General features: G+C 44.5%; 3 non-coding genes across 3 annotated transcripts; 1 reads left to right on the top strand and 2 right to left on the bottom strand.

Annotated features, from left to right (window-relative positions):
• The first annotated feature begins 63 nt into the window (after window positions 1-63).
• trnav-cac (transfer RNA valine (anticodon CAC)) lies at window positions 64-136 on the top strand. Its single transcript has one exon. It is a non-coding gene; the product is annotated as a tRNA-Val (tRNA).
• Window positions 137-542: 406 nt separating this feature from the next.
• LOC140353215 (U2 spliceosomal RNA) lies at window positions 543-734 on the bottom strand. The gene has a single exon (XR_011925857.1). It is a non-coding gene; the product is annotated as a U2 spliceosomal RNA (small nuclear RNA).
• A 164-nt stretch (window positions 735-898) lies between these two features.
• Window positions 899-1,064, bottom strand: LOC140353249 (U1 spliceosomal RNA). Its single transcript, XR_011925887.1, has one exon. It is a non-coding gene; the product is annotated as a U1 spliceosomal RNA (small nuclear RNA).
• Window positions 1,065-23,152: the final 22,088 nt, after the last annotated feature.

Here is a 23,152-nt window from a genome sequence, read left to right as displayed (position 1 = left end):
GTTGCACTGACGCTTAGGACTTGTCCCACCAACGTACGTGCGCTACACTACAGCTTCACTACAGCTTCTGTAGTGTAGCGGTTATCACGTTTGCCTCACACGCAAAAGGTCCCCGGCTCGAAACCGGGCAGAAGCACGCCCTCATGCGAAGACTTTACTTGTCGAGGATGGGTTTGAAAGTCGGTGTTGCGTTTGACCCCAAAAAAAACAGTCACAACACACATGTACTGTACTTCACAAAGGGGCCACTCAAATCCCAAAGGTGGCCTATTTTGCACAGGGGTTTACGTTGAATGGGCTACCTCCCAAGGGGGTTGGGTTTAGGAACAGATACTTCACCTTCCCTCCCCCTCTTCTCCAGTCAGGGCTTTTGGCGGGAGATTTGAAATATCCAGCCCTTCCACTCAAAACGTCTCCGAGAATTTTTGTCCACTTCCGGAGCAGACAAACGGCAAGGAAGCGTTTAACATGAGGGTATGATGGCACATTTGCATGTAACGTGACGGCGAAAACAAACTGAATGACTTTTTTTAACCTGAGAGAGGAGGTGCACCGTTCTCGGAGGTACTGCAATACCGAGCCGATGCGTGGATTCGACGGAGCAAGCCCCAAATTCCATCTCCCTGGTCCAAAAATCAATTTAATATATGGTCCCCGGGTAGGGGACGTATCAGATACTAAACTGAAAAGAACAGATACTACACTTGATCTTAGCCAAAAGGCCGAGAAGCGATGCCCACAATGGGTTCGGGGAGCAGTGAGCTCTCCCCACGCTGACCCTCCCGTCAACGGTCCAAAGCGGCGCCCGCACAAAGCGCCCGGCGGAGAGGCCGGAGCACGAGCAGCGTACATGGAAACGACCCTTTGGTTTTTTTTTTTTTCCTCTGACAAAAAACAAGAGGGGAGAGCGCGAACGCAGTCCCCCACTACCAGAAATTATGCAGTTGAGATTCCCACATTTGGGGAATTCACAGGGGTCAGCACATCCTGTTTGTGCAATGGACGAGCCTCGCCCTGGGTGAACCACCTTCCTGATCATGGTGTCGCCCCTGCCAGGTAAGTATGAGCTGCTCCGCTCCGAGCCAAGGCCCAGGCCCTGGAAGAGGCAATGTGGCAGCATGGTCCTTCCGGCCATTTGCATGGACCAGCTTCCACCCGACGATTGAGCCCCAGGTTAAACGGCAGCGATACACACGCAAGTCTGTGCGTTCTAAGCACTCTTTTTTACTTTTAAAGTTCTTGAACACGGGATGCCAAACGGAGGGTACGCTAGGGCATGTTTAAAGGCCGACAAGACACAACCTTTGCTCTTGGAGGATGACCGCTTGCTTGCTTTAGACATAGGTAGAAAAGCTTCTTCTTCTTCTTCTTCTTCTTCTTCTTCTTCTTCTTCTTCTTCTTCTTCTTCTTCTTCTTCTTCTTCTTCTTCTTCTTCTTCTTCTTCTTCTTCTTCTTCTTCTTCTTCTTCTTCTTCTTCTTCTTCTTCTTCTTCTTCTTCTTCTTCTTCTTCTTCTTCTTCTTCTTCTTCTTCTTCTTCTTCTTCTTGTTTTTGTTAGAAGCCTCACATTCAAGTTGTGCCTTTATTTATTTGAAAATGTAATGGTTAACCTTTTTTTTGACCCATTGATAGTGGTATTCTCAGCCCATCTTTAGCCAACAAGCTAGCATTCTGCTGGGTAAAAGGGGAGGGGTTTAAGAGTCCATTCTGCTGGGTAAAAGGGGGGGGGGGTTTAAGAGTCCATTCTGCTGGGTAAAAGGGGGGGGGTTTAAGAGTCCATTCTGCTGGGTAAAAGGGGGGGTTTAAGAGTCCATTCTGCTGGGTAAAGGGGGGGGGTTAAGAGTCCATTCTGCTGGGTAAAAGGGGGGGTTTAAGAGTCCATTCTGCTGGGTAAAAGGGGGGGTTTAAGAGTCCATTCTGCTGGGTAAAAGGGGGGGGGGTTTAAGAGTCCATTCTGCTGGGTAAAAGGGGGGGGGTTTAAGAGTCCATTCTGCTGGGTAAAGGGGGGGGGGTTAAGAGTCCATTCTGCTGGGTAAAAGGGGGGGTTTAAGAGTCCATTCTGCTGGGTAAAAGGGGGGGTTTAAGAGTCCATTCTGCTGGGTAAAAGGGGGGGGGGTTTAAGAGTCCATTCTGCTGGGTAAAAGGGGGGGGGTTTAAGAGTCCATTCTGCTGGGTAAAAGGGGGGGTTTAAGAGTCCATTCTGCTGGGTAAAAGGGGGGGGGGTTTAAGAGTCCATTCTGCTGGGTAAAAGGGGGGGTTTAAGAGTCCATTCTGCTGGGTAAAGGGGGGGGGGTTAAGAGTCCATTCTGCTGGGTAAAAGGGGGGGTTTAAGAGTCCATTCTGCTGGGTAAAAGGGGGGGGGTTTAAGAGTCCATTCTGCTGGGTATATAAATATGGCCAGTGTAAGTTTAATAACTTTGATTGTCGAGTTGTGGTTTTAAGTTTTAAGCTAAATAGTATCAATATTTTTGGCATGAGATCAATACCCTGAGTATTGATCCGCCCATCACTAGTTGATGAATTCAAATATCTTGGGCTGGTACTAGACCCCCAACGAAAATTTGACAAGAAAATATCCATAACAATACAAAGAAATCTAAACTGTTTTAAACTAATTAGTAACTACATCCCAAACCAAGCGGCCCTGCTGTACATGCTACATGCTACATTCTCTCATATTTCATACTGCATGATATCATGGGCCCAGGCAGCTCCCTCAGCCACAAAGAAAATAGGTTCACACGCAGTGCTGCGCGCACACATGGTGCACTGCGCGCACACATAGTGCACTGCGCGCGCACACATAGTGCACTGCGCGCGCACACATAGTGCACTGCGCGCGCACACATAGTGCACTGCGCGCGCACACATAGTGCACTGCGCGCACACATAGTGCACTGCGCGCGCACACATAGTGCACTGCGCGCGCACACATAGTGCACTGCGCGCGCACACATAGTGCACTGCGCGCGCACAAGAAAATCTATGGCGCGCAGATAATAAAATTCACGACAAACGGCCACCGAGGCCAATCAAGCAGGAAGCGCAAGTGTTTGACACTGAAGAAGACTCTTTTGGACAGTAGAAGACTCTTGTGGACAATAAAAGACTCTTGTGGACAGTAGAAGACTCTTGTGGACAGTAGAAGACTCTTGTGGACAGTAGAAGACTCTTGTGGACAATAGAAGACTCTTGTGGACAGTAGAAGACTCTTGTGGACGACAGTAGATAATTAATCATTATTTAATGCATTTAGAAAACAATTTGTACGTTGAGCCTTGCATTTGTTGCTTTGTTACAAGTTACAGGTCAAATCTTGCGTGTCATTTATAGTAATTCATTAGTTCACACAAACACACCATATTTTCCTGGCCCGGCCCCTCGGCCAAATTTTAGAACCCAATGTGGCCCTCGAGTCAAAAAGTTTGGGGACCACTGATTTAGAGTAAAAGTACCTCAGTTCCATTGCAATGCAATGCAGGGGTCCAGTGCTGCAGATCTCACAGCGCTTAACAGTGCAGGGTTTTAGCTTAGCTTAGCTTAGCTTAGCTTAGCTTAGCTTAGCTTAGCTTAGCTCCGTCCGGCTCCGGCCGGTCGACAACAACCAGCCGAACTCAGTGGCTAGCGCAGGAACAAACGCCACGAGGACCGGGGGCACTTTTGTCTTAAGCATTTGATAGATGTAGTTGTGGTAGAATCATAAGCTCTGGAGAAAGTCTGGAGAAATGAATTAAACGAAAGCGTAGCTGCTGCTGAATAAGTAGCTGAATAAGTAGCCATGTGCTTCGCAGCTGATTGGTCAAAAAAGAAGAACAACATTGCGCTGCTGAAAAAAGGTAGCACGAAAACTACCCATTTTTAAAGCTTAATGTGTACTTTTAAGGTAAAGAATACTGTTCTCTGAAGCACGGAGGGGGAGGGGCTACTTCATAACTTCAACTTTCACATAATGCAAAAAAACAAAAATCACAAATTTGCGGGGAAAAAGCCACAATCCTTTTTTCTCCGTTTGGTCCAGGTCGACTTGTGGCGGTTTTACGGGCGGCGAGTCACATATGTGTCCCTCAGACTCTTCGACCGCATTCTGCAGATTATTAATTATTTGGACCGTATCGACTATCAATACATATATTTTAATTGTTTAAAAGTTGTAATAACTTACCAGGCAGTCCAGTCTCCTCACGGATCTTCCTCCAGGCTCAGTCCTTCTTGTATTCCACCAAAGACACGTCATAAAGCGAGAGAGAGGAAGGAGACGGCATTGAAAGTTTCCTTGAGAAGGTGATTCCAGGGCCCATTTCCAGCTCTGGAGTTGCCTGATTATGAGCGCCTCATGAAGGCTGCAAAAGTTAAAGGAGTACAAAGGCAAACAAGTGCTCTTCACCCCTGACATTCATTACAGCCCTAATCTGCAGCACATGTAAAACCAGTAAGAACGTTTGTAAATGACTCAACTAGGAAAAATAGGCCAACATTTAGGGAAATCTGAGAACATTTAAGGTGAGACAAAATGTTTAGTCTAACCTGTGACCTACGAAAAAAGATAATTTGTATAAATGTACCAATGTTAGAGTGATAGCAGCATCCTGTCCTGCACTGATCTTCTGTTGTGTTGAATTAGAGTTATTCTGGCTAAACATCTACAAGGAGAAAAATAAAAAACATGAGTACATTTTTGTGATAAAAAAAAATTATACAAAAAATACTAAATCGACAAAACATAATTCAAATGTTCCTTTAGACCATAGTCCAGTGGTCCCCAAACTTTTTGACTCGAGGGCCACATAACTTTTCCCTTCTCTGATGGGGGGCCGGGTTAGAACAGAAAAAGTGTGACGATTGCAAGAGCCTAAACGTAAAAATATATTGTTTTCCAGAAAGCACAATCGAATAACCCTCTCTGGGTTCTTCACAGAACAAAAGTAAGGAAATAAATAACACTATTTATGAAATAAACAACTAAATAACCCTCTCTGGGTTCTTCACAGAACAACAGTAAAGAAATAAATAACACTATTTATGAAATAAACAACTAAATAACCCTCTCTGGGTTCTTCACAGAACAAAAGTAAGGAAATAAATAACACTATTTATGAAATAAACAACTAAATAACCCTCTCTGGGTTCTTCACAGAACAACAGTAAAGAAATAAATAACACTATTTATGAAATAAACAACTAAATAACCCTCTCTGGGTTCTTCACAGAACAACAGTAAAGAAATAAATAACACTATTTATGAAATAAACAACTAAATAACCCTCTCTGGGTTCTTCACAGAACAAAAGTAAAGAAATAAATAACACTATTTATGAAATAAACAACTAAATAACCCTCTCTGGGTTCTTCACAGAACAAAAGTAAAGAAATAAATAACACTATTTATGAAATAAACAACTAAATAACCCTCTCTGGGTTCTTCACAGAACAAAAGTAAAGAAATAAATAACACTATTTATGAAATAAACAACTAAATAACCCTCTCTGGGTTCTTCACATAAAAAAGTCCATAGAACATAAACCTTCTGTTGTGCCGTGCACAATCTTAACAGGTCCAAGTTCAGCTTAGTTGTCAGAGCAGAATCTCTTACTTAAGTTAAATGGCTCATATGAGCAGGCTCTCAAAGTTCTTGTGTTCCTTCCTTATAATCTTTTTGTAGGTTCCAATTGCTTTTAGACATCGCTGTTTGCAGCTCTCTCTCTCAACTTCCCTGTGAAACACCCAAAGCAAACAGGCTGAGAAACTGAACTAAGTGATACAGCACCCACACAGCACAACCAGTACCACTACCAGTAGGGTTGTGGACATGGATTTTAAACCAGTAGAATTTATTATGATTATATTTTTATACTCAGAATGACTCATTCAAATCAGAAAATTGAGCTTACCTTTGTCCGTTCATCAGTGTGAACTGTGGGTCTGTAGCTACACGTGCTTCTGATGTTAGGGTACGTGTCGTTTGGGAGAGCGGCATAGAAGTCAATGAGACACACACACACACACACACACACACACCTTAAAGCCACTACTTTTTTCCCCCATGCTTTGAACCCTGTGGTCATTAACGCACAATGTTGCATCTAATGCCTGACACAAAATGCTCCGACTGGACTAACATTATACTGGACATTCGTATCATGGAAAAAAAATTACATTTGGACTTAATTTGAACATTGACCAATTTGATTAGACTTGCATCTGGTGTCGCTTTAGTGTGATCACATGTGGATATAATCAAAAATTGTGAACTTTGACCAAGATATCTTCTTGCATCCATCTTGTTTGTATCATATGGGACACAATACTTTGTTACTGTGTAGTTCATTATCAAGGAACTGGTATAAATAATCCTAAACCTGATATACCCAAACAACTATCATTTTTTTGGATTTGCTGGGTTCAACTGTAGTTTACAGTTGAACCCAGCAAATCCAAAAAAATGAAACCAATTGGAATAAAACTGAGAACAAGTGCATCAAAAAATTGGACAATGTAAACTCAATTTAATGTGTAGAATGTAAACAGATTTAGCCTGGATGGTGGTGCATAGAGCCATAGCAACAAGGGTTTTCCTTAAAGGTCCCATATCATGCTCAAGTCGACTTTTCAGAGTTTATAACCTTCTTACAGTGTTATTGGTCCCTCATATATGTGCCCAAAGTGGTTTTTGATCGATTCCTGCAGTTTATTAGCTAGAGAACCTCACACCTACCACCAGGGACGCACGTCAGCCCTTGCCTGTTTCAGTCCCTCCTCCAGGGAGCACTCTGTTCCTGTAACATGCCCCCCTCCCCCTTCGCCCCGCCTCCGCGCTGCTGCCACTGATCTTTAAAATAAAAGAGGATGTTCTCGAACTAATGGGGAAAAAGTAGAAACCTGGAGGTGTTCCAAAGAAGGACAGATCCGACTCCCTCAGACGGACAGGAGGACGTGAGATAGACAGTGGAGCTGGAGCCACTCAGGAGGAGAACCAGTTCTTCAGGAGGTGAACCAGTTCTTCAGGAGGTGAACCAGTTCTTCAGGAGGAGAACCAGTTCTTCCAGGTAGATGAAGAACCGTTCATATGGAGTAGAGATCGCTTCTCCAGGGAATCGAGGAGCATCTGGGTCCACAGGTCATCAATGTGCCTGTCCCACTCCCGGTGGGGAAGTGGGAGAAGAAGAAATGGCAATGAACAGATTGCAAGTGAAATGAAATATTAAATATTCCGTTTGTCAGAGCAGAGCTCAAGCTGCCATACTTCCCCCAGCATAGTTGCTCCTAGGGCAGCATAGCTGGGAAACTGAAGGTTTATTTTTCTGTTCCTAACTGGCCTGACCATAAGCCATGTCAAAGATCATTGATAAATACTGTGTGTCATCTGCATAGCAGTTTAAGTTAATGCCATGCTTTCTGATAATGTTACCTAAACTCTGGCTAAACTCACATCTATGCTGGACCATGAGTGTCTAACCCTGCAGGACACTCTGTCCCCTGCAGGACACTGTCCGCTCTGGAGAGCAGCTTCAGTGACTGATCCACCCTCGATGTGTGAAGGAGACGTTTCGCAGGTCTTTCCTTCTGCTGCTGTCAGACTCTACAACAAACACTGTTAGTCCTGAACACTCGCAATACTGATGTAACCATGTGCAATACTGATATTTTATTTCCCCCTCCATTCCCTATTAAGATAGGAGAGGAGTTTTGGTTCATTTTTTGTTTTTGAAACTTCCTATAATCTGTCCTTTCCTCCCGTTTCTACTTGTTGTAACAACGAAATTTTCCCTTGTGTGGATATTATAGGATTATCTTATCTAAAGGCAGTTTATAAAGATGAAAAATAATTGGATTGAATACTGACCCCTGAGGCACACCGTAAGTTACTTTAGAACAAGCTGAGGAGCTCTGATTTACATAACAAACTGGCACCCATTAGGTAAACGGGCTTCAAACCAGCTGAGGGCGGGGCCTCTGACACCTACATCACATTCTAACCTCTGCAGTAGAATGTTGTGGTCGATGACGCTGAGGTCAGGACCAGGATTGAGACCAGTCCATCGTCTGGACCCTGCTGTGGTGGGCTCTGAACCCTGCTGTGGTGGGCTCTGAACCCTGCTGTGGTGGGCTCTGAACCCTGCTGTGGTGGGCTCTGAACCCTGCTGTGGTGGGCTCTGAACCCTGACTGGAAAACTTCAAATAAGTTATTGTCCTGCAGGTGGCGACAAAGCTTTGTCCAGGATTTTAGAGACAAAGGGCAGATTATAAATAGGTCTGTAGTTTACCAATAGGTCGGGATCTAGATGAGTCTTTTTCAGAAGAGGTTTAATGACTGCATGTTTGAAGGACTGTGGAACATAGCCACTTTCGAGTGAAGTAATTATTATATTAAGAATAGGGTCTATAATTAGGGGAAGAATGTCTTTGAGGAGCTTGGAATGGGGTCTAGGACACAAGTGGAGCTTTTAGAGGACATAAGGGCTGAAGTTCTCTCTCTTGATCAACAGCTGTGAACATTTCTAAATTTACTGGTGGATTTATATGTGACACTAGTTTTACAGCTTGGGCTTGTTCAGGGCGAATAGTGGGAGTCATTTCATCTCATTTATCTCTGATTGTTTTTATTTTATAGTTGAAAAATAGAAGGAAATCAGAGCGGACAGAAGCTGGGAGTGAGGGCACTACTTGGGCGGCAGTAGCTCAGTGGTAGAGTGCTCGTCTTCTGATCCAAAGGTCGGCGGTTCGAGATCCACTGGCCCGCAGGTTGGCGGTGCGATCACAGCTGCCTCATGTAAATACTGCCATTGTGTCCTTGGGCAAGACACTTAACCCAACTCGCCCCCCAGTGTCTGTCGGAGTGAATGGGTGACTGGTTCCTTGATGTAAAGCGCTTTGAGTACCTTGACGGTAGAAAAGCGCTATATAAATGTGACCATTTCTACTGCGCTGTGACTGTTAGCCTTTTGGCTAAGATCAAGTGTAGTATCTTTACTATATTTGGTTTTAGTTTTGGGTGAGACAGCGGTCACCTCTGGGGTCAACCTGGGGTTTGCCTTTGTGGCACTCACCTTTGGCCTCAGAGGATAAATTGTACCGTTTTGTTAATTGTAACTTTTGTTTATATTTTTTCAGCACTTTAAGGCACCCCAGCACTTTATTGTTCGTAAGTGCAATCTTAACTGGTTTTAGCTGCACATATTTATTTTTTAATTGGTTTTATCTGGTTTTAAGCTAGTTTTAGTGAATTTTAGTTGGTTTTAAGCTGTTGGTGCCTCCAGAATGTCGGCCTCCCATGCCGGCAGGAGGAGGCACCACAGCGTGCGCTTCACCCTGAAGGAGGTGTCTGGAAAAGTACCACAGTTTTCACGTTTGGACTTTTCCAGACACCTCGTCCAGAAAGCTCTGAATTTCAAAGCCGATGACCTGAACTGTATCTTGACCCTGCCTTTCAACAAAGACTTTGATGTGAGCTTTCGCTCTGCGATCATTCTGAAAGAATTCTGCACAGTGAAAGACCAGGCTATTAAGGTCAGAGATGTGGACGGCATTTGGACAGGCAGCTTGAGGGTCCCCATTCAACAATGGCAGGACCCTCGGTTGGGAGACAACTGGGGCTATATTCACTACCAAGGACAACCCAAGCTCTGCCGGCGGTGTGGGGAGCATGGGCACTGTGACAGAGCTGCCTAGTCAACACCGGCACTGAGGGCACGGCACCGCGCGCTCCCGTATCTCTGTTGCACGTCACTAACCGCGTGAATGTTTAAACCAGCCGGGATGAGCTGGTGTCACAAGCCGGCGCCTTTACCTTTCACTTTCCCCATGTCGTACAGTATTTTCCGCCGAGAGCCCTATAGCCCCCATAGCTCCCGCTGATTGGCCAAACAGAGGCAAAGGTACGGGGCGCATACCTACCTACCGAAGCTAGATTGACCCCTGTTTTCTTTTCCGATCACGTGATGCTTTCCTGCACTCTGTCACTGTCCTCGGGTTTGACTTCAGGAAGTGGTCTGTGGAAGTTGAACTGCTCCCTGTTAAACGATGCTGACACCATCAGTCAGTACAGGGAGCAGTTCAAGGACTGGCAGACCCTTCAAGACTTACATGAGACATGAGCACACTGGTGGGAGATGGTCAAATCTAGGACTAGGACTTTTTTTTAGACACATGGGGAAAAAGAAAATAGCCGCATGTTGGGACTGCAGAAGTGTTTACAAAAGATATTTTAACTCGATAAAAGAAGTTGATTTAAATGAAGAAAGATCAAAAAAAGAATGTCAGACCTATCTGAAATAAAAAGTAAAGGAATCATTTTAAATATCTACAGTACCAAAGAAATTAATGAAACCGTCTGCCACACTTCTTAACTCCATTGAAAATATTTGATCAGACAGTGAGCTTTTAACCCGCATTTTAACAGTTTCATATAGTTTTATTATAAACTTATTTTATTATTTTAAAATGACATACCCGTTTTTAATCATACTCATGGCGATCACACTTTCTACAATCAATGTGAGAAGTGAAGAGTCTAGAGTGTTTGATCCTGTATTGACTCTGTATTGACCTTGATGTGTTTTCATTACATTTTTAAATCACTACAGGAACTGGGAGGAGTTGTGGCCACACACACATCCATTAGGAGTGGCTCTAACCAAAATACCCCTAGATGACTGGCAGCACTGTGGTGAGAGACCGGACACTTTTGACATACCCATCAGCCATTTTACCACCGCTGTTTTAATAGATAATTCATTTATTGAAGGAAGGTTTTTATTGTTCATGTGCATTGCAGCATCAAATCAAATCAATTTATTTTTGTAAGGCCCAAAATCACAACAACAGTTGCCTCTGAGGGCCACAGGGAGAAATGAATCAACAATGTCTGTGGTGGCGAGGGACGATGTCCCAGGGTCCTCTGTCCTTAGACTCTCCTTCTCGGCCAGGAAAAACTACAAAAAAAACCTCTTTGGGAAAAAAGCGTAGAAACCTGGAGGAGTTCCAGTGAAGGAGAGATCCCACTCTCACAGACGGACACGAGGGAGACTGGAGCTGGACCCACTCTTCAGGCAGAAGAGGGACCGACTGAGGCGAACTGGACCCACTCTTCAGGCAGAAGAGGGACCGTCTGAGTCGAGCTGGACCCACTCTTCAGGCAGATGAGGGACCGTCGGAGGCGAGCTGGACCCACTCTTCAGGCAGAAGAGGGACCGTCTGAGTCGAGCTGGACCCACTCTTCAGGCAGATGAGGGACCGTCTGAGTCGAGCTGGACCCACTCTTCAGGCAGATGAGGGACCGTCGGAGGCGAGCTGGACCCACTCTTCAGGCAGAAGAGGGACCGTCTGAGTCGAGCTGGACCCACTCTTCAGGCAGAAGAGGGACCGTCGGAGGCGAGCTGGACCCACTCTTCAGGCAGATGAGGGACCGTCCACACAGGGCAGGGACCACTTCACCAGGGGAGGGGCATCTGGGTCCACAGGTCCTCAGGAGTGAGAGAAAGAAAAGAAGGCGGTGAACAGTTTGCAAGTGGAATCAAAAAATAAATATTGTTTGATAGCATAAGTAGTCAGAAGAAGAAGAGGATAGTGCTCAAGCTGTCATACTTCCCCCAGCACAGTTACTCCTAGGGCAGCGTAGCTGAAGCTGTGGGTTTGTGTTTCTGTTCATAACTAGTCTGACCATAAGCGATTTCGAAGAGGAACGTTTTAAGCCTGGACTTAAATGAAGAGACTGTGTCAGCATATTTAACATGGGTCGGGAGCTGATTCCATAACACAGGAGCTTGGTAGCTAAACGCTCTACCTCCTACAGTACTTTTAGAGACTCTTGGGACCACCAGAAGGCCAGCATTCTGAGAGCGAAGAGCTCTGTTTGGATGATATGGTTCTATAGCATCTTTGAGGTAGGATGGGGCCATGTCATTTATGGCTTTGTAGGTCAAGAGTAGAATTTTGAATTTGATTCTAAACTCGACGGGGAGCCAGTGAAGAGACTTCAGCACTGGCGTAATGTGCTCTCTTCTTTTTGTTCCTGTTAGTAATCTTGCTGCTGCATTTTGAACCAGTTGAAAGCTTTTTATGGAGCTTTTAGGACACGCTGCAAGCAGGAGTTACAGTAGTCTAATCTAGTCGTTACAAATGCATGGATAAGTTTTTCAGCATCACTTTTAGGCAGGATTCTTCTGATTTTGGCTCTTGTTGTGCAAATGGAAATAGGCTGTTTTACAAGCTTGATTTATATGAGCTTTAAATGAGAGCTCCTGGTCAAATAAGACTCCAAGGTTTCTTACAGTAGAACTGGAGGCTACACTGACATTGTCCAGTGTGACTATCTGCTCAGATAGAGCATCTCGTAGATGCTTAGGGCCAAGCACAATGACCTCGGTTTTTTCAGGGTTAAGAAGCAGGTAGTTTAGTGTCATCCAGGTTTTTATCTCCTTCACACAAGTACTAAGTCTGTCTACTTGATCGCTCTGATCAGGTTTCATTGATAAATACAGCTGAGTGTCGTCTGCATAGCAGTGGAAGCTAATGTCATGTGACCTGATCATGTGACCTAATGGCAGCATATAAAGAGTAAAGAGAATTGGACCGAGTACCGAACCCTGTGGCACACCGTAAATTACTTTAGAGCTTGGTGAGGAGCTCTGGTTTACATGAACAAATTGGAACCTATCAGATAGATAGGATTTAAACCAGCTGAGGGCTGTTCCTCCAACACCTACATCACATTCTAACCTCTGCAGTAGAATGTTGTGGTCAATGGTGTCAAATGCTGCGCTGAGGTCCAACAGGACCAGGACATCTCTGGGAACGTTGCACCTCCACTTTCAGGTCAAACATTCAGCCTTCTTTTTTTTCTTCCTTTTCGACCCTTTTAACATTACATTCCAAAAAGTGTGCCATCATAAAGTTATGTTAAATACTCTTTGCCGTGGTGGTTTGGAGTCAGACGTGTGGAGCTGTGTGCGTTCTGACATTGGATTGATCAACACATTCTGCTGCATCAGTCTCTTCTCATTTTGTTTCTATATTTGATCTTTTGATTAGGTTTTAATGCCCTGAACATGAAAGGATGCTACTCGTATATTTAGAAAGCCACAAAACAGAAGAAAAAAATACTGGAAAACCAAAAGGATTAATTGCAAAAACACAAGATGAACTCACCAAAAATGAAAGGGCCTACGACTCCCCACATCACTATGCTCTTCTGCCATAATCCAATATCCATTTTTAGTACCTTATGAAGTCAACATACAAAAACAAATACTTTATGCAGGTTTGTTATCAATCCCGAGAGTTTGAACCAAACATGGGTTTCCCAAACATGCCCGTCTGAAATCAACAACACAAACGTATAGAGTATGTATGTCTATATAAATGCCAATGCCATTCTGTTGTCACTATCATCATCGTAATAAGAGAATATGGACTTCTCGAAGCCTCTTTTCACCTCTAGTTATGACTGGACATCATCTGATGAATTTACCGCTACACTACAGAAACAAGACCCAAGATGGCCATGGAAGGGATTTCCTGTGAGGAAATCCTTGGTAGGACAAGTTTAAGCCCGATTGCAAACCTTTCCTGGTTTGTAAAACATAATTCATCTCCCTGTCTGGGACTTGTCTTGTGCATGACAAGCGAAGATACTGTCCACTATACTAACGAGTACATAAGAGAAAAAGTATGAAATGTTTTTCATCTTGACAGTTTTCATCCCGGCCACAGGCATAAATTCTTTGATCTCTTTGATGTAAATCTAGAAGAACTACACCAACAATTTGGCCATTTACAAGACCCTTTGAGGATGCAGAACGTCTAGATTTGCTGCCAAGGCTTGGTTTCTCATAAAAGATCATCAAATTGTGTTGGGCAGGGCCAAAAACACAGAGCCTAACCACATGCTGAATGCAGAGCACATCGCACTGGGCTCCGCAGGCTTCCTCCATTCCAAGAGGACAAGGAGAACGCCACAAAGCAAAGAGGAAGTATAGGAGGAGATGACCAATTATTCTATTTTGATTTCTTATTGGTGCCCGTCACGTCAGTATCGCCAAGTCTCTTTTTAGTTCCAACATTAAAGTCCATCATTCATAAAGGAGCTCAGCGCGTTGTGTGAGGCAGAGCTACATGCGGAGGATGGTGGATTGTGGGCTTAATTGAGGGTAGTTTGGAGGCAGTGGGGATCAAGGAGGTGTAGCCGCCCTGCACGGCAGAACATTCCCCGACTCCTGCCACCCGCTCACCGCGTCCAGCTGAGGATTCACGCTGGCCGTGCATGGCAGTGCGCTCCCCGGCCTCTGCGTTTTGTGCCTCACCGGAAGACACTTTCCCTCTGGCTTTTTGAGCCGCTGGTCCACCTGTCCTCTCTTACCACAGTCAGAAACGAGCTTAGGATCACCACCCGGAGCCTGAGAGATGTCCCCCCCTTTGGAGGTAAGGTGCAGGGCCTGTTCCGCGCCCATCCTCCTCCCGGGTTCAGCCTCGGCCTCCACAGGTCCAGGAGGTAGACCCTCACGGGTCCCACCCTCCGGTCAGGAGGAGCAGTGGACACTGGTTGTCCTGCCTCTACCTTCCCAGACGCCAGCGCTGTGTTGGAAACCTGCTCCTGTGACACCCCCACCACCCACGCCATCCACTTCTCTTCGGCTGAGAGCTCAATTTCGGGCACGTTCCAGGCACCACCACCACTCCTCAAGCCTCTCTATCGTCCCCACCAGCGTTCTCCTTGTCCTCCTCCATGTCACCCGCACCACATGGTTAAAATGTCTGAACATGCGGCACTCTCTGTATTTCAGAGCCCTCTGCGCGAGAATGAAGACATCCCCTACACACCCGCTCTATCGTGAATTACCAACGTCACATGATGTCTGGGTCTCTGTCTCTGGGTGGAATCTGCATGTCCTCCCCGTGGGTTCTCTCCGAGTCTCCGGCATTCACCCACCATCCAAACGCATGCATGTGTGAAATTAAAAGTGTTGTATAAGACAGTCTGAAATGGAGGATGAGAGAGAAGGGAGGACATGCAGTAAATTGTCGGAGTCGGAATCCAAACTCACGACACTGTGCCGACTGCACATGGAGCCTGACATAAGTGTGCTGTGCCCTGGCAGCACTCTTTGTTACTATGTTACCTTTTCATCTGATTCCTGTTCATTTGTTGTGTTCAACCAGAGAGTCTAAAAGCATTTAGAATCTATTAATGGCATCAGATCTTAGCAGCATCCTTTAACAGCACACTGAACCCAATCAAACGATCAAAAATGTTAACAAAAATGAGAAGAATAGACATTGAACATCAAAACAAAATGTTGTGGTATAAAATGCATTATATTCATCATACAGAGGGAAACATAAGAGGGGATTAGCTATACTGATTGCAAACCCAATAGCTTTAAAACAGCGTTCTTGAACGCAAAGACAAAGAGGGCAGATATTTACTGATTAAAGGAAGTATGAAAGGAAAGGTTTTTGCCCTGATGAATGTGTGTGCTCCACCAGGGAGTGACATCATCTTCTATACGGATATTATGCACCTGATTGTAAACCACTCTGAGGGAACCCCAAGTTGTGGCGGCGATTGGAATTTCCGCATCCAACCTACATTGTACTTGACAACTTTGAAAGGCACTGGAGGAAAAATAAACTTGAAGTTCCATAAATGAATGAAGGTTATCGGAGCGAGTGAAATCTGGAGGGAGATGAACCCTTTATGTATGCCAACATACCCAATTTTCTAATCGACATGCAATTTACTACAGAATAGACTTCATTTTCAAGAGATCTAAAATGACTGAAGCAGATACAGGCACAATAGACCTAAGCGATCATGCTTTACATTTCTGTAGATTTGGAGGAAAGACAAAAAAAACACACTGGAGGTTCAATGCAGCTGCTTAATGACCCTTTGTTTAAGGACAAAATGTCCAACAACATTAAGACTTATCTGGGCAAAATTATACATTTTCCCACCCACACTTTGGGATTGTTTGTTGTGGGATTCTCCAGATGTTAAGTGGATTCAAATTAGTTTTCCACAAGATGCTCAGAGACATGGCACGGCAGCCAATGTGGGCGGAGCGACTTGAGGGGACGCTTCCAAAGCAGTCTTGAGAGGACAAATTATAGCCATAGCCTCTGAAAAAAAGAAACAAAAGGGAGCAAAAGCTAAAAGATCTGCAAGAAAGTTTAAAATTGCTGGAGGAAAACCTTGCCAAAAATGGGTGTCTTAAAATGCTACAAGAAACTAAAAAGATGAGAAATTAATGATCAGACTTCACACAAAATAGCTAAGAAAATGCTCTTTTCCAAACCAAGATTATGAAAGTGGATCAATATTTTCTAAATTACCATCTTGAAAACTAACAACTGAAAAAACATGGGACAGGTAAAGTTATGTAATCTTCAGCACTTGAAACCTTCTATAAAAAAACCTTTCAAAATTTCCAGACAAGAAGAAAGTATACATTCCTTTCTGGACACAATTTGCCTGTGAAGCTGAAATAACTGGAAATACAAGGCACAATCAAAAGATTAAAAGAACCAAACATCGACAGGAGCAATGGGTTCACTTCAGAGTGGTATTTAACCTGCTGCAGACGATGTATTTGACCAAACCAGAAATTTAAATACCCAACGTGATTCATTTTTTCAAGAAGTTTGTACATTTAATTTTATCCAGACATTGAACCAACAAACTGAAATTCTCCCTTACTGGCGCCCCCTCTGACCTTTGGCACAAAAAAACTCTGATATTAAAGTGTGGTACTTCATAGAGACCCATCAACAATTCTGGAGAAACATTATACCCCTCTTTATACTTTGTTAAATAAAAATGTCTGGAAACATTGAACTTATCCCCTATTTATGTTAAAGGATTGAAACTATAAAAATGTATATTTTGCCCTGATTTCTCCATCCGTCCCAGACTCTTCGATTTTCATCCACAACCGGCTGTTTGATGAGTGGAATAAAACAATCTCTAGATTTATATGGCAAGGGAAAAACGCTGTACAGTGAACCCTCGTTTATCTCGGGGGTCACGTTCCAAAACGAACCCGCAACAGGCTAAATCCGCGAAGTAGAAACCTATATATTTTTTAGTTATTATACAATGAAATACTCCATAAAACATTGAAGCTCACGCTCGCTCTCACCGGCCTCGCAAACTTCAATTTGGCAAGCGGTTTTACGTACGTGTCCATATGAATCCATAACGTTATTGACACAGGTAGAGAAGACGCGGAGAGACTGTTTAGCCAATCAGAATGCAGAACACAATGCATGATGCAAATCCGCGAAGCAGCGAGAGCGTGAAAAGTGAACCACGTTATAGCGAGGGATCACTGTACATGATTTAAAACTTTACAATTATCAAAAGAAAAAGGAGGCGGGGTTTACCTATGAAAAAATACTTTATTTCAGCTCAAATCAGAGCGTTGCTGGTGTGACTCAGAATATGAAGCTCAATGGTCTTATACTGAGAGTCATGTGGTGCCTGAGGTTCCTGTACAGGTCTTATACTGAGAGTAATGTGGTGCCTGAGGTTCCTGTACAGGTCTTATACTGAGAGTAATGTGGTGCCTGAGGTTCCTGTACAGGTCTTATACTGAGAGTCATGTGGTGCCGGGGGTTCCTGTACAGGTCTTATACTGAGAGTCATGTGGTGCCGGGGGTTCCTGTACAGATCTTATACTGAGAGTCATGTGGTGCCTGTGGTTCCTGTACAGGTCTTATACTGAGAGTCATGTGGTGCCGGGGGTTCCTATACAGGTCTTATACTGAGAGTAATGTAGTGCCGGGGGTTCCTGTACAGGTCTTATACTGAGAGTCATGTGGTGCCTGAGGTTCATGTACAGGTCTTATACTGAGAGTCATGTGGTGCCGGGGGTTCCTGTACAGATCTTATACTGAGAGTCATGTGGTGTCGGGGGTTCCTGTACAGGTCTTATACTGAGAGTCATGTGGTGCCTTAGGTTCCTGTACAGGTCTTATACTGAGTCATGTGGTGCCGGGGGTTCCTGTAGAGGTCTTATACTGGGAGTCATGTGGTGCCGGGGGTTCCTGTACAGGTCTTATACTGAGTCATGTGGTGCCTGAGGTTCCTGTACAGGTCTTATACTGAGAGTAATATGGTGCCGGGGGTTCCTGTACAGGTCTTATACTGAGAGTCATGTGGTGCCGGGGGTTCCTGTACAGGTCTTATACTGAGAGTCATGTGGTGCCGGGGGTTCCTGTACAGGTCTTATACTGAGAGTCATGTGGTGCCGCGGGTTCCTGTACAGGTCTTATACTGAGAGTCATGTGGTGCCTGAGGTTCCTGTACAGGTCTTATACTGAGAGTCATGTGGTGCCGGGGGTTCCTGTACAGGTCTTATACTGAGAGTAATGTGGTGCCGGGGGTTCCTGTACAGGTCTTATACTGGGAGTCATGTGGTGCCGGGGGTTCCTGTACAGGTCTTACACTGGGAGTCATGTGGTGCCTGAGGTTCCTGTACAGGTCTTATACTGAGAGTCATGTGGTGCCGGGGGTTCCTGTACAGGTCTTATACTGAGAGTCACGTGGTGCCGGGGGTTCCTGTACAGGTCTTATACTGGGAGTCATGTGGTGCCGGGAGTTCCTGTACAGGTCTTATACTGAGAGTCATGTGGTGCCTGAGGTTCCTGTACAGGTCTTATACTGAGAGTCATGTGGTGCCTGAGGTTCCTGTACAGGTCTTATACTGAGAGTCATGTGGTGCCGGGGGTTCCTGTACAGGTCTTATACTGAGAGTCATGTGGTGCCTGAGGTTCCTGTACAGGTCTTATACTGAGAGTCATGTGGTGCCGGGGGTTCCTGTACAGGTCTTATACTGAGAGTCATGTGGTGCCTGAGGTTCCTGTACAGGTCTTATACTGAGAGTCATGTGGTGCCGGGGGTTCCTGTACAGGTCTTATACTGAGAGTCATGTGGTGCCGGGGGTTCCTGTACAGGTCTTATACTGAGAGTCATGTGGTGCCGGGGGTTCCTGTACAGGTCTTATACTGAGAGTAATGTGGTGCCGGGGGTTCCTGTACAGGTCTTATACTGAGAGTCATGTGGTGCCGGGGGTTCCTGTACAGGTCTTATACTGAGAGTCATGTGGTGCCGGGGGTTCCTGTACAGGTCTTATACTGAGAGTCATGTGGTGCCTGAGGTTCCTGTACAGGTCTTATACTGGGAGTCATGTGGTGCCGGGGGTTCCTGTACAGGTCTTATACTGGGAGTCATGTGGTGCCTGAGGTTCCTGTACAGGTCTTACTGCAGATGACAGACGCTTGAGTCTGACGGAGGAAGTTAAGAATCCCTGGGTCAAATCTGTTCTTACAACATGGAAGGAGCTGATCAAGACATAAACTAAACAAAGATGTTAAAATCTTAAACTGGTTGTCTTATGATCAAAATGTCACACCAACAGCTCAGACTCAAGATTTAAAGTCTGGACACCAAACTGTATAAAGGTCTTTTACCAGATTGTAAAGGAGAATCATCTGAAGACAATGGGCAGCATCTTTGGAGCATCCTCCTGGCAGCAGCGAAAAAGCCCCGCACAAAAAAAGGGACATAAAACGCACATTATATTGAAAACTAGAAAAATGAAGAATTATATATATATATATATATATATATATATATATATATATATATACACACATTCAGACTAAAAATGAGCACATTTGACATTTTGTGGGCAAAAATGGAATTTTTTTGGGTGTACGTGTGTTTTAGCTTCGATTGTTTTATTTTATGTCTTGTAGTAATAATAAATAAAACAAATCTTGATAAAATAAAGACAATTATCCTGAATGCAGACGGTCTCAGAGCCGCAAACCTCCTGAGTCGCCTTTAAAAATGCCGGTGGTGTGATATGTGCTCCCTCAGACACTTCCAACTCCACAATGAGTTCATTCATAAACTTCCCTTTTCTTTTTTGTTCTTCCCTTCTAATATGATATAACAGTCTTACCTTCTCCACTTGTCCATGATCCAAAGCTTTTGTCGTGTCCAAGCTGGGGTCCGATGCCATGTGCTTCATCCTGGGATCTGCCATTTTGCAAAAAAAGAGCAAACTAAACCCAAACTACACAAAAAAGCACATGAATGTGAGCGTGCTCTGCTCCCACAGCTGCACTGATGACTCCCTCTGTGGGCCGTCCTCCAAGCTGCTGTGGCTGAAGTGAAATACTGAGGCTCAGAACTCCTCTAAATATACAGTGGCCATAGTTTATTTCATACAATACTCTGTGACACCACTTGCCTTGTCAAAAGAAAGTCCCTGTTCCCGTCAGCTGATTGTTATTGATTGTTTTTGCGTCTATGAAGTGGCCACAGAGTATTTAAGCTTCTGTTTTATCTGTGTGTTTGAAGTAGGATTGGCTCTAGCATTAGTTTTTGCCCCGAGAACATCGACACGGAGCATGTCTGCTTCAGGAGCACTTTTCTTTCATGGATCTATTATATTATCTGCATAAGGCTCTGCCCGCCATCCAAACTGAGTAGTGGCCACTACGCGGGACTGCAGCCTCACGGTCGGACCATTTCAAGAGTTCGGCCTCGAAAATTACCCAAAATGCTAAATTATTTTTAGTCTAAGAATAAAATAGAAGGAATTTGATTGTTTCTAAAATCCTTAAAAATTATTTTTTGGATCTCACGGTGAACGGTGTACGCGCACCGAGCGCGCACGCAATCCTCGTGAACGAGCCTCAGAAGAACATGTGACGAAAACTAAACACAAGCAGAAGAAAGTGGACGAGACGAGACCACGATCCACGTGTTTTATGTCCTCACGTTTTCACACATTCAATATGAAGTGTAAATCAGCTATTAGTTAACACAAGCTAACACAAGCTAACACAAGCTAACACAAGCTAACCTTTAGCTACAGAAAAAGTTGCATTTGGAATGATACGCCGTGATTTCACGGCTCGTGCCTTCTGCAAATAAATAACTCATTATTTTCTCCGTCCAAGATAAATTGTTTTAATGTTTTGTGTTTTCTTCAGGTGAAGTTTAACACAGACCAGGGGAAATAAAGTGAAGTTTTTATTATGTGCAATCAAAAACTACCATTAATTCAAATATAACCTGCTGAAATGGGTCATATCTTACACATATAAATGTAAACCTATTACAAGTATGACGTATTACGTAAAAGTGACAGTGGTGTATGTAACCCTTTTACCAACCGGCTCAAATTAAAGAGGTAATAACACGTTCCGATAGAACCCCTTTAAACTCAAATTTAACTAAAAAGGTAAAAGAGACATTCCAATGTATAAAACCATCTAGGTTAAAAGTATGATCCTCACTGTAGAAAACGATTTAAATCAGGCTTCCCAGAAGTGTTAATGTACAAAAAAAATACACCGTAATACTTATTAATATATTGTATTAAACAGAAAGAAAGTATTTGGGAAAACATATAAAATGTATATACACAAATAACAAGCAAGTTATCTCCCAGAGTCAAAATGTACCAGATTACCTACGAGTGCACTCGATTTATAGTTTGCAACGTTGGCGCGCGTTGGAGCTCTTATCCAGTGAAAAACAGACACGTTCAATCCTACCAGTCAACCAGGAAAAACCCCTTCGGTCCTCAGTCAACCAGGAGAAAAGATGGGCACAGCAATCCACTCCCTCGACGTCCTCAAAGGTGAGTGCAGATCTGCAGTGGTCACGCCGTCCCTCCCCCGACTGGGTCTGATATAAACAGCACAGACGCGATAGCATCTTTAGCTTTAGCCTAGCTTAGCATTAGCTTAGCTCCGTCAGCTACGTCCATGGCAAAATAGTACAAAACTCACCCCCTTGAACACACACAAGTCCTTCGCGGTCCTCCGGCGCAAGGGGAAGTTAACCAGGTCGATTGAAGTGCAGCTCTAAGCAAGTTTAATCATTTTTAAGCGAGTTACAGTCCTCAGTAGCTCAGCGCAGCTCATTGCTACGTGCTTCTCGTGGCTTCTCTGAGTCTCTCTGTGTGCACCTGTTCTGCGCGTGCTCTGCGTCACGTTCGTGCGTGATAGACACGAGCGCAGAAAACCAAAATAAAAGCACATATAACTTAAAAATTGTTAAGTTGAAATACAATGAATGAACATTTTAACCCAATGCAAAATGCATATTTTAACAAATAATATTACAAATGCCCTATGCATTGTACAATGAAATGCAAAATAAAATATCCTGATAATCAAAACATCAGGTTATTACATGTACTCACAGGGCTGATAAGACCACATTTGAGCTTTTATTACATATTTAATAATGAAGTGTTTAAACAGCAAAGCACACGCTTGTTTTCTATAGGAATGTCATGGATTTACTTCCATGGAATATGTAGAGATTTAGAAAACATGTGAGTTATGCTCTAACTTCTAATGTTTAAACTTATGCAAAAGTAACGACTTTTGGTTCGAGCTTTAAAAATGATGTGAAAAGAGGAACTTTTGTGTTAGAGCGAAATGTAAATGTGTCAATCACATATTCCAGCTTTTCTCTGTTAAATGTACAGAATATATCAATGTTCTAATGAGTATCTTTCATCTTCTCCAGAGTGAAGCAGCCGTCCAGAGCAGAGCTGAGCGTCCAGAGCAGAGCTGAGCGTCCAGAGCAGAACTGACCGTCCAGAGCAGAGCTGACCGTCCAGAGCAGAGCTGAGCGTCCAGAGCAGAGCTGAGCGTCCAGAGCAGAGCTGAGCGTCCAGAGCAGAGCTGACCGTCCAGAGCAGAACTGAGCGTCCAGAGCAGAGCTGAGCGTCCAGAGCAGAGCTGAGCGTCCAGAGCAGAGCTGAGCGTCCAGAGCAGAGCTGACCGTCCAGAGCAGAGCTGAGCGTCCAGAGCAGAGCTGAGCGTCCAGAGCAGAGCTGACCGTCCAGAGCAGAGCTGACCGTCCAGAGCAGAGCTGAGCGTCCAGAGCAGAGCTGACCGTCCAGAGCAGAACTGAGCGTCCAGAGCAGAGCTGAGCGTCCAGAGCAGAGCTGAGCGTCCAGAGCAGAGCTGCGCGTCCAGAGCAGAGCTGAGCGTCCAGAGCAGAGCTGAGCGTCCAGAGCAGGGCTGAGCGTCCAGAGCAGAGCTGAGCGTCCAGAGCAGAGCTGAGCGTCCAGAGCAAAGCTGAGCGTCCAGAGCAGAACTGAGCGTCCAGAGCAGAGCTG

This window comes from Eucyclogobius newberryi, unplaced genomic scaffold (assembly GCF_026437365.1).
Source record: "Eucyclogobius newberryi isolate DKJ021-1_F unplaced genomic scaffold, fEucNew1.0.hap1 SCAF_88, whole genome shotgun sequence".
Classification (NCBI taxonomy): Eukaryota; Metazoa; Chordata; class Actinopteri; order Gobiiformes; family Gobiidae; genus Eucyclogobius; species Eucyclogobius newberryi.
Note: the sequence above shows the minus strand (reverse complement) of the source record. Positions and strands in the feature narration are given on the sequence as shown.